The sequence below is a fragment of the Mesoplodon densirostris genome, chromosome 4 (genome assembly GCF_025265405.1).
Source record: "Mesoplodon densirostris isolate mMesDen1 chromosome 4, mMesDen1 primary haplotype, whole genome shotgun sequence".
NCBI classification, from domain to species: domain Eukaryota; kingdom Metazoa; phylum Chordata; class Mammalia; order Artiodactyla; family Ziphiidae; genus Mesoplodon; species Mesoplodon densirostris.
Genome location: NC_082664.1, coordinates 149,260,166 through 149,270,512, shown reverse-complemented (window position 1 = coordinate 149,270,512; position 10,347 = coordinate 149,260,166). Strand labels below are relative to the sequence as shown.

General features: G+C 42.3%; 1 pseudogene; it reads left to right on the top strand.

Annotated features, from left to right (window-relative positions):
• Nucleotides 1-5,546: 5,546 nt before the first annotated feature.
• LOC132487614 (actin-related protein 3-like) lies at nt 5,547-6,688 on the top strand (annotated as a pseudogene).
• The last annotated feature ends 3,659 nt before the right edge of the window (nt 6,689-10,347 follow it).

Below are 10,347 nucleotides of genomic sequence, written 5' to 3'. Positions count from 1 at the left end.
ATGCCCCGAAAAGAGCACTTGTGGTAATTACTAATGAAGGTGGTAGAGTGCCTTACCTAAACTTGGGGAAGACACACAAAGAGGAAAGGAACCATTGGCAAAGCAATTAAAGAAAACCCTGCCAGAGATTTCCTCCAGTTACATTCATTATTTCCACAAATACTAAGTGCCTGTTAAGTGAATCTGGGGCTGGGAACACAGCAGCAAACAAAACACACTTGATGTCTAACTTCATGGTGGCTGCGCTATCCAATCCATACCCACTAGCTACATATGGCCATTTAAATTTTAATTTTAATGAATTAAAATTAAATAACATTTTAGAATTCTATCACAGTTGCATTAGCCACATTTCAAATGCTCAATAGCCATGTGTAGCTAGTGGTTATCAAATGCTCCCAGGAGCAGCCCTCAGCCAATGCTGGCAGGGCAGTTGGTAGATAAACGCCCCAGCCTCCTGCCTCTGGTTGGCATTATCTCTGACGTGGCTTCCACGCTGTCTCTGAGAGTTCCCTGGCAAGCCTGAGCCCCAGGTGCCCTCAGAGGTCACTAATTTGGTAGCACACCTTTCACTGGCTTCCTTTTCTCCCCTGTCTCTCTTCCCCACTCCCCCACTGGTTTGCCCAGCATCACCTCAAAACCAACAACAACCAAAAAGCTGTCTCCCCACAAATCCCTGTTTCAAAGTCTGCTTATGGGAACCTTCAAACCAAGGAAACAGGGCTTCCCTGGTGGCGCAGTGGTTGAGAGTCTGCCTGCCGATGCAGGGGACGTGGGTTCGTGCCCCGGTCCGGGAGGATCCCACATGCCACGGAGCGGCTGGGCCCGTTAGCCATGGCTGCTGAGCCTGTGCGTCCAGAGCCTGTGCTCCGCAACGGGAGAGGCCACAACAGTGAGAGGCCCTCGTACCGCAAAATAAAAAAAAATAAAAAAATAAAAAAACCAAAGAAACAATATACACAGTCCAGTTACACTACACCCCACCCCCAAACACTCTAACCACCAGAATATACTACCTACACTGTAAGTGAAGCGGCAAGGGTGTTCCTTCAGTGTTGACCCCAAATGTGCTCATCTTTGAAGGATCCTGAAAATATGCACCCAGCCCTTAAAACACAAATTACTAAGTGCAGACCTTAATGTATGCAGCATGGAAACATGTAGCATTGTGGAGGGGTTGAGGGAGAACTGAGAGACCTAAGTCATCACCCAAGCAGGCCTTCTGCTCCCCAGGGACCCAACAGTGGGTTCTCACATACGGACCTTATGAGGGTGAAGCTTGGCCAAATTCTGCTTTAAGGAGCAGAGTTTGATTTTCTGTCCCAGGCAGGAGGCCAGTGGAAAAAGTTAACAGCTGGTGTTTATTGCATGTTTATTACATGCCGAGCCCTGTGCTAAGTACTTCAAATGCATTAGCTCATTTAATCCTCTGAGTCCACCATGTTGGAGCTGTTTTTCTCCCCATTGTACAGAAGAGGAAACTGAGGTTTACAGAAGGGAAGGGGCTTGCCTAAGATTACACCACTACTACACTGCTGCGCTGGGACTCCAACCAGGTCTCCCTGACTCTGAACCCAAACTCTTCACCAACAGGTAACACACCTCCCTTCTAAATGATTATTATAATAAAATCACCATTTATTGAACCATATTATGTGCAAAGCACTTTAGATACGTAACTTCTTATCCTCACCACAACCCTCCAAGTTAGAATTGAGCCAGATACTATGTAAGCTTCATAAATACATTAGCCCATGGTTCTGATGAACCTAGGGGCAGGACAGGAATAAAGACACAGAGGCAGAGAATGGACTTGAGGACACGGGGGTGGGGGGGAAGGGTAAGCTGGGACGAAGTGAGAGAGCAGCACTGACATATATACACTACCAAATGTAAAACAGAGAGCTAGGGGGAAGCTGCTGCATAGCAAAGAGATCAGCTCGATGCTTTGTGACCACCTCGAGCGGTGGGATAGGGAGAGTGGGAGGGAGACGCAAGAGGGAGGGGATATGGGGATATATGTATACATATAGCTGATTCACTTTGTTATACAGCAGAAACTAACACAACATTGTAAAGCAATTATACTCCAATAAAGATGTTAAAAAAAACAATAATAAATAAATACATTAGCCCTAGGAAGAGTTATCTCCATTTCACAGGTAAGAAGACTGAGGCACTAAGAAGCATTTCCCCAGGGACTTCCCTGGTGGTGCAGTGGTTAAGCATCCACCTGCCAATGCAGGGGACATGGGTTCGAGCCCTGGTCCGGGAAGATCCTGCATGCCACGGAGCAACTAAGCCCGTGTGCCACAACTACTGAGCCTGTGTTCCAGAGCCCATGTGCCACAACTACTGAAGCCTGCACGCCTAGAGCCCGTGCTCCACAACAAGAGAAGCCACCGCAATGAGAAGCCCGCGCACTGCAACAAAGAGTAGGCCGCACTCATTGCAACTAGAGAAAGCCCACGCGCAGCAATGAAGACCCAATGCAGCCATAAACAAACAAACAAACAAACAAACAAACAAACAAACTTTAAAAAAAGAAAAATACTCAGGTTTTTTTTTTAAAAAAAGAAGCATTTCCCCAGCAAGTGCCAGTGCAGAGAGCCAAGCCGGCTATATTCTCCTTCCTACCTGGGTGGGGCTCCTGGATTCCATCATGCTCTTCATCTTACCTGCGGAGAGACCCAGCTTCCTCCTCTGCAAACCCTGCTTGGTCAGTGCTTAGAGGTAACTACGACTGATCGAGAGCTCCTACCTGCTCAGAAGAAACCCAGCAGCAGTCCTCCCAAGGCTCTGCCCCTTCCCTAACCTGCAAGTTGTCCCAGGTCCTGTCTTCTCAGAGTGATGTCACCCCATCCCATTAGCTTTCGGCTAAATGGCTTGGCCCTCGCTCTCTGGTCCCATGCAATCTCCCCTGCCTCGTACCCACCTTTTCTCACTGCCCCAAATGCCCTCAAGAGATCTCAATGAACAAATCAGTAGCCTTATCAAAGAAAAAACATATCATGGAGACTACAGGGCTTTTCGTCCTTGGAGAAGTAAATTAAATAAATCCAGTAATATTTGTTCCTTAATCTACGCTGGTCTTCTGATATTACACTCCTTATTTTGATGATAAGCTTCCAAGAATTTTTCAATTATGGCAATTTCAGCTGATTTCCATTCCCAAAGAATCCCCATGTAAATCTACCAAGGAGAATAGATACACCACATTTCTTTAAAATATGCATGTTTGGCAACTCAAAAGGGTACCATCTGCTTCACATAATTTCTGCATGAAGTTTCTGAAAAGCCTGCACAACATATATGATCCACTCCTGCTGCAACAGGAGCCAAAACATTCCACTGCTATTGTACAAACCGACTCAGGTTAACTGTGGCTGAAATTGGCCATGGACCTTGCAACGATCCCCTTAGAACACGGCTCACCAATTAAAATATACATATTTAATCAAAGTCATGCTAGAGAGGAAAGATAAACATGAAAATGACATCACCCTCAAGAATCATTTTTGAGCCCTGGGAAAAGCAAGTAGAGAACTGGCAAGAAAAGCAAATTGGGACTCTTTCAAAATGAAGCAAAGAAGAAGGCAAAATAAAGTCAGAATAATTAAAACAAGAAGGGAATGATGATGGGAGTGGAGGGAACTCAGCGAGGGGAGTAAGCACTGTTTCCCTGGTGAGGAATTACAATGCGGCACATGGCAAAATGCCTAACAACCTGTAAACAGAAAACACTATATCCCCATTGGAGTAAACACATCAAGGCCATTCCTCACCAGCACTGTAAACTCTGGAGAAAGGAGTTCGTTGGTGTGTAACAGACGGTGAGGCATTACCAGAAGTGACTTTGGGGTATGCAAGTCTCCTGAATTACAAAGTAAGAATGTATTCCAGAGCAAGTCCCTTCCCAGGTCACCAGGATGAATCAGAATTGTTAAGTGATTGGAGATCCTCCAAAAAACACACAACCCAATTGCAGGTGCAGACAAAACGTTTTTTAGTGTTCTGTCCAGGGCTGCAGAAATGTTGCACACCAGCATACGTAAATTCCCTAGACTTACAGCTCAGAGCAGAGGTTGGCAAACATTTTCTGTAAAGGACCAGAGAGCAATATTACAGGCTTTGTGCTCTATGTTGTCTCTTGTCATAACTATTCAATTCTGCTTTACGCCATAGACAGCATGAACGAAAATGAGCTTGGGTGCGTGTTCCAATAAAGCTTTATCTACGGACACTGAAATTTTAATCATATGTAATTATTGGGTGTCACAAAATAGAATTCTTTTGATTTTTTTCAGCCATTAAAAAATGTAAAAATCATTCTTAGCTCACAGGTTGTACAAAAAAAAAAAAAAAAAAAAAAAAAAGGTAATGGGCTATATTTGACCCACAGGCCGGTTTGCCAACTCCTGATTTACAGCTTCTATTTAATAGAGGCTAAATAGGTGACATATGGTTCAAATGAATGATAAAGACACCTTGGATTTATTCGAAGATTGAAAATCATGAGGAAGAGACTGGAGGGTAGCACCAGATTTATCTCATGCAATGGTGACAAGTACTGTACTGCATTTGTCTCAGAATCACTCAAGGCCTGTCCTTGAGTCCTTACAAGACCATTTGCCAGCTATATGACCTTGAGCAAGTTTTACTTAACCTTGCCAGGCCTAATTTCCTCCCTTGTAAAAGGAGAAATAAGACTAGCACCTTCTTTTTTTCCAATAATCATTTTTTTAATTGAGGTATAGTTAATTTACAATGTTGTGTTAGCTTCAGGTGTACAGCAAAGTGATTCAGATGTGTGTGTGTGTGTGTGTGTGTATTCTTTTTCAGATTCTTTTCCATTATAGGTTAGTACCTTCTTGGTAGCGGTATCAAGGAGATGAAATGAGATGCTGTCTCTAAAAATACTTTGCACAGTACCCAGCACTTCTACCAAATGCAGCTAATTAGCATTATGATTAACTCATGGAATGATTAGTGGATTGACTACAAAACATTTTTCCTGGATATGAAGATAACATTTCCTGGATGTGGCGAAGTCCCGACTCCTAATTTATGAAAGTCAAAGCTCAAAACAAAGTAGATGCCAGAGGCAAACATCAAACTAAGACAATAAAAGAATATTTTAATTTTGGTGCAACACCCCAATGATTCAGCTATTAGGAGTCTGGAAACTTCCAATTTCTATAAAAGTTGTAAGCTTGAACTCATGAGAAAAGAATGTAAGCATAAACAGTCATTCAGTCACTCAACAAGCACTTCTAAAGACTTCCAGGACAGTCTGCCTGCCTGGGTTGTAGAAGTGGTAGCCACTGACCAAGCCTGCCTCTGCTTCTGCTTCCCGTCTCCATCCCTCACCCCATGACAGATGGAGTGGCCATCTGTGGATGGTGAAATAGCTTCTATCTCCCGATGCTCAACCCTGGCCCCAGTCAGCACCAAACAGACAGTTGCAGCAGCAGCAGCAGCAGCAGGTGACAAGGAGGTTGGTGGACGGCTGCTGGCCTGTGTGCTGGACTATGGTACAGGGTATTGCTATTAAGGAGTCAGCAAAAAAAAAAAAAAGAATGAGAAAACTGAAAGGAGGGTGATGAAAGGTGCTGATGACCTAGACTTCTTCATTGCTGATGAAGCAACAGAAAAACCTTCATATGCAAAAAAGTGGCCAATCCGCCATGGCATTGTTGAAGAATGGGACTGGATGAAAAGATTTATGGATCAAATGATCTTTAAATATTTAAGAGCAGAACCTGAAGACCATTTTTTTGGACTGAACCTCCACTGAATACTCCAGAAAACAGGGAATATACTGCCGAAATAATGTTCTAGGCGCGTACATTTCTGCACAGGCCATCATTGCCTTAGCTGCATCCTGGGCCTCAAGACGAGTAGGAAAACAATCTGTTGACTGGTACAATAATAGACCGTGGAAACAGTGTCACCCATGCCACCCCTGTGGCTGAAGGGTATGTGACTGGCAGCTGTGTTAAGCACATTCCAAACACAGGATGGAAAAGAACATATTTTATTCAGCAACTGCTGAGAGATGGAGAAGTAAGAATCCTTCAGAGCAATCCTTGGAAACTTTAAAGGAAACTTTAAACTTTAAACTATAGTTATGCCTGCCCAGATTTAGTGAAAGAATTTAACAAGTATGACACAGATGGAGCAAAGTGGATTAAACAGTATCCTGGAATCAGTGCTATCTCAAAGAAAGAATTTTCCATTAGTGTTCATCATTGAGAAATTCCTGGGACCTGAAATTTTTTTTCATCTAGAGTTTGCTAATCCAGGCTTTACTCAACCTATCTCAGAAGTTGTAGATAAAGTAATTCACAACTGTCCTACTGATGTCAGACGTCCTCTCTACAAGAATATTGTCCTCTCTGGAGGCTCAACCATGTTCAGGGACATCGGACATCACTTGCAAAGAGATTTGAAAAGAACTATAGATGCCAGGCTGAAATTAAGTGAGGAACTGAGTGGTGGTAGATTGACACGAAAACCTATCAATGTACAAGTCATTACACCCAAAATGCAGTCACAGGCAATTTGGTTTGGAGGATCCATGCTGGCTTCCAAACCGGAACTCTACCATGTATGCCACACCAGAAAGGATTACGAAGAAATTGGGCTTAGCATTTGTCATCACTATTCAGTGTTTGGAATCATGTAAAATTGACTTCGTAGTTATTGGGGTTAGGGAGATGAGGAAGAAATCGTCTTTCTGATTGCCTTTTTTTGCCTGGATGGCTGGTTTTGAGATTTTAAACTTGACTTGAAATAACAGGACCACATTCAATTACACAGGAATATTTTAGTAAGTTTATCAACATGGGAATGTAAAGGAGAGCCAAAATGATTAAATGTTTTTCTTCAGATTCAGTATTTGGATCGTATGTGTAACAAAAAGAAGCAGGTGTTCGTTCTTTCTGTGCCCTGATAGGTTCTATATTATTGAATTAGTCAAGATTTGATGGGGTTTATCAGTACACTATAAATGTATCGATAAATATACATAACGCTTGAATTGAACACTTCTAAGTGTAAGATGCAAGAGCTTGCTTATATTTCATACTTTTTATCCTCTGAGGGAAAAAGTCATGGGAAAACTAGTATTTGAGGGAAAAAGTGACCAAGTAAAGGACAAATTCAAAAAGTAGCCTATGACACATGGCATAGACACACACACTCATGGGATTCCAGTTATTAGGAAGTGCCTCCGTACCGTGCCCCGCAATGGTTTTCTTTGCAAGTGCTTTTGGAACTGAGAAGCTATTATCTTAGATTAACTGATACCTGCTAGTGCTTTCTGTTTAACTCTCATTCTGTTTCTTGCAGTAAAAACGAGACTGTTGGGCCAGTATTGCAGTTCTATAGTGTCATTTCTTATTAAAAAAATTAATCATTTAATTGGTCATTTTTGAAGCCTAACACCATTCTAATAAAGGCACAAATTTCTTTTGAATACTTGTTTCAAGTTCTTTTTAAGTTAATAAATCTATTTTCTTCAAACCTCTGCAACAGTTCTTTAAAATCCAACAATTGTAGCAAACTGACTTTTTATGTGTTCTAAACAAATAATTGTTAACTTTTAATATGGCGAGTGCTTTCATTTTTTAACTGGATCTCCACCTGATATTTTCATTTGTGTAACTCATTTGCAGTCTGAAAAGTTTTTTTTTTTAGTTCCAGTCTCTCACATATCATGGAAAGTTAATCTTCATTGCATTTAAAAATATCTGGATCATGAAGAAAAAGTGATGAAAATAAAACTAAATTACCTTTAAATTTTTTAATAAAACAGTAGACTTCTGTGTGAGAAGCAGCTTGCAATGTCTGGTAGAAGGGCCTAAAAAGTAACCAAAATAATTTCAGTACAACAAAGGTGACATTATTGATGTGTGTACACCCAAGGTTCAGGGAGCAGTGATGGCAAGCAATAGCTTTGGAGAAGAAGGAGGAAGAATAAAAGGAAGCTGGGTGAACTAGAGTTCTCCAGGCTCTGAAGATGGGGTAGAATTTTCCAGGCAGAAGTAATAGAACAGGCAAAGGACAGAATGATCCCAAAGCTGCTGGAGAATGGAGGTTGAGCGTTGCTAGAAAGAGCTGAAACCATCACACACCAACTTAAAGAACTGAGAGTCTACCCTACGCCTGTAGGGACTCCACGGCAAGGCCTGAAAGGGGAATGACAAAGTCAAATTTATACTAGTGGCAACCAGGTACGGTGTTCACTTAGGCAAGAGCCATAAGCCCCCGTGGAACAGGGGAATGTGGTGGGGATGGAGAGGAAGGGGTGAATGGGAGAAATATTTAGGAGGCAGAATCTACACAGGACTTACTGACTGCATGTTGAGGCTGGGAGGAATGAAGAAGAGAGGAGAAACTGAAATAAGAAGCCATAAAAAATAGCCAAGAAGCAAGAAATGATGGTAGATTCCAAGAGAGATGGGTGGCACGGTCTGCTGGTCTACAATAATTGTCGGGGCAAAATGAATGTCAGCTTCAAAGCCAAGAACAGCCAGGGAACAGGGAGAGAAAAGCAAGCAAGGAAAACACGCACATCTTATGCATACTGTCAAGCATGTGCAAATAAGTGTGAGACAGTGGCCAACAGCCAAAGCAGCAGGCAGCATACATTGCTGTATCAGACATTCACTGGATACGTCCTACATGTTCCTTAGGTAGTTCCTGGACACTTGGTACACACAATAAAATACATATAAACAAACAGATTCAAATGTGACTTAATATTGCATTTTAACCAGCTATCTTTTTAAAGTAATTATGATGGCAAACAAAAATATGCATACCTTTTCTCTTTATTCCACAGAGGAATTAGTTTATCAGACTCTGCATTAGTTAATTCATTCTTTTTTTTTTTAATGATTTCTACCTCCATAGTGCTTAGGAATCATTTGGGTAGTGTATATATCTCACTTTAGTTTTTTTTTTTTTGTCTTTATTGAATTTTGTTACAATATTGCTTCTGTTTTATGTTTCGGTTTTTTGGCTGCGAGGCAAGTGGGATCTTAGTTCCCTGGCCAGGGATCGAACCCGCACCCCCTGCATTGGAAGGCAAAGTCTTAACCAGGGAAGTCCCAGTTAATTCATTCTTGGGCAATCACGTTCACCACACAGGAAGGCAAAACAAATGGAGGGTCCTTCATAATCGCTGAGGTCAAGCCCTCACTCTATGATGAGAAAGCTCTGTGACCTTGAGGCCGTCCCTTTACATCTCTGGGCCTCCTCTCATTTGATAACACTTGTGAATGAGACTTCAGGCCAAACACTGGGACACAGGGAGGAATTAGGTCCAGACACTTTTCAAGGGCTGTTCATCTTTTCTCATTTGTTAAAACGGTGAAAATAGCCACTACTTGAGCAGGTGGCTGTGAAGGTTACATACGTGTTACGTTCCTCCTTACAGTCTGTACAAACTAAAAATGTTCAACAAATGGAAACGCCCATGAAGAACCTCTAATATTGGTTTCATTATTGCCGTTTAGAGATGAGGTAACCAACGCCAAGGAGAGTGAAGTTACTCTCCCAGTCACACTTCTTGGCAAACGTGGGAAACCTAGTTTTCGCAAACCCAGATGCTACTCTTCCCAGTACTCCCTGCTACCTCCCCTGACAGTGAGTCTCCGGCCCCCCGATTAGTCAACACAGCCAGCTGGTGAGGATCGTAGCCCCCCACATTTTGGCACAACCACTGTTCAAATACAGGCCTCCAGTCTCTGTACTTCCCAGTTCCTTCCACCAACAGCCATAGAGGTTCAGTTCCTGGAAGTTCAGCTGCAAGACATCGTGGAATGGAGTTGAATGAAAGGTACATTTAATATACCTGATTTAACAATGCCCACTCAGGCGGAAAAGGAAAAAAGACAAGAGAAATTCCTTTATTTTCTCAGTTGCCCCTACACCCGCTTCTACTCCTTCAAAATAAACCTGGGCCTCCATCCATTGTCCCCCAGGAAAGAAATCCACCGCTTAAAATCAGGAAACATAAAAGTGAGTTATGGGCTCTGAGCTCCCAAGGGTCTAAGTCTTTGCTATTTATGGCCAAATCATGGAATCCTATAGGTCGTTTCGCTCTGAAGTTTCTGCATGACATGCTGACTGTTAACACTACTCCTAGTCCTGGATATCATGCCATCATATTGAGAACTCAACCCTTGAAGAGACATGACCACGAGGTTTAGACAATGATTCTGTCTTTTCTTGGAAAAAGCACTTGATCTAAGACATCAATTTGAATAGCAGGGATCCAGGATAAATAAAATTCAAGGATGTTGTTTAACTTTGGTTAAGCAGATTTTACAAGTTATG